Genomic DNA, 1,916 nt, shown 5'->3' with positions numbered 1-1,916 from the left:
GGAGATCTGAGTTCGAATCCTAGTGCTGTACCAATATATTCAATATCTAAAGTTAAAATACCGTAATAATAAGTGCTTCGTGACCTTACGTTGCGATTGGGTCATTAATAAAGTAAAATGTCGATTGCAGGAAGTGTTACTGCTGACATATTCTAATTGCCTCGGCTTCTTCTGCCTCTGTCAGGACCCAACCTACACCGACACTCCTCTGCGGCAGCGAATGGTCATCAAGTTTAATATGGGTTTGGGACGAAGGTGGAAATCTATATAGTTCAACTGCCATCGCCAAATATAATAGGGGTCTGTCCATTCTTGTTGAAAATGGGTGTTTGAGATTCAAATCGAACCCAGATCTTAATCAGACAAAGTGAGAATCATTCCAACAGCCGACAGGACTACACATATGGCCGGCAATTAATTTTTTCCCAACAAATAGAGCTCCACACTGGATAAGAATTCTAGCTCTTTGGAAGAGCATTACAGGCTGTTCAAAACATTCATTTCGTTGTTTGACCGCGTCGCCATCCAACAGCTGCCTTGGCTTCCCAGTGTGTACTTTCGACTTGATTTTGTAATCACTAAAATAAAATCACGTAATGGTTATCTGCACTAACTGGCAAAATGGTGGGATGCGGTAATTTCTACATGAACTATTTTCGTTTCATCTGAGTTGCTTTGTTGTTGTATGTATTAGTGGTCTAGTGACAAACGTGGCTCAATCATTCGGATTATTTATACGAAATGACCAAAAAACATAGAGTGAATTTACTAGGATAACTGTGGCACACGCTAGTAAGTAAATCGACGGCCATATACTTGCCAAATGCATTCTACAATATTGGCAGTTGTTTATTAAAATAGTGACAGGAAGAACGTAAATGGTCAGCCAGTGTCTCTTGAGCTGGCATACACTGCGGAAGCTCGTGCTTCAATGACGTGGCAACATCGCCTTCCACCGCACTGATTCGTAGCCAAAATACCTGAGGCTTAGGACAATTAGCTTTATTCGCATTTCTGTAATTATGATTTGGGTCTAAAGCGTAGTTACAAGTAATATCCAGGTGCACAGACTACAAACCGTTGATAAAGAGCATGGGGAGTTTTTTGGCCGGCTATCCTCTCCAGTAACTGTCGTAGCTATTTTTTTCTGTATTAAGCATGTTTCAAACTAAAAAGCATATACAGCAGAAGCGATGCGCTTTTTTAGCACCACCTATTGATATTAACATTAGGAGTAAGTAACATTCATTTTAATATTATACACTTATGAACAGTTTTCTTTAAGAATGCGGTCATTGGCACCATCTGTAACACATAATAACAGAAATGAAAAACTATCACTCATTACAAAACGCGAACATCAACAAAGAAATTTCGTAAGCTGTAAATAGCAGATTCAAATCAGAAGAGCAATTTGTTCGAGGCAATCTTGCGCAATGAGAGGAAAATAGGCCTCAAAAATTCGTGAAGAAGATGAAATAAGTGAATGCAGTGCAAGTTCAATTCCAGTTTTTCATAACATGAAAGGAGATGCAGTTGTGACGAGAATGTGGAACGAGGAACACAAGAGGCTGATAGTAATGTCTTGAATATGTCATCCTCTCATTCAGTCTATAAAAACCAAAGGAACGAAAAGTACCACCTACTCGTAACAGTTGCAATACAATTGTTGGTGATTCTTTATCAGTAAGAGCGAAAATCGCCTGATGAGTGTGAATTCCAGTTTTTAGACAGAATCAAAGTAACGGGAAGCAGCTGAACTACGTGAGCGTGGTACGGAACCCCTATGCATCTCCAATCTGGTGGCGCATTTTGATCGTAATTTATTTCCTGGTTACTTCACATTATTAGAATATTCACGTAAGAATTAGCGAATATAATTGTTAGAACAGATTGCTACGTTAAATACTACGGGC

This window comes from Schistocerca nitens, chromosome 3 (assembly GCF_023898315.1).
Source record: "Schistocerca nitens isolate TAMUIC-IGC-003100 chromosome 3, iqSchNite1.1, whole genome shotgun sequence".
Lineage (NCBI taxonomy): Eukaryota > Metazoa > Arthropoda > Insecta > Orthoptera > Acrididae > Schistocerca > Schistocerca nitens.
Note: the sequence above shows the minus strand (reverse complement) of the source record.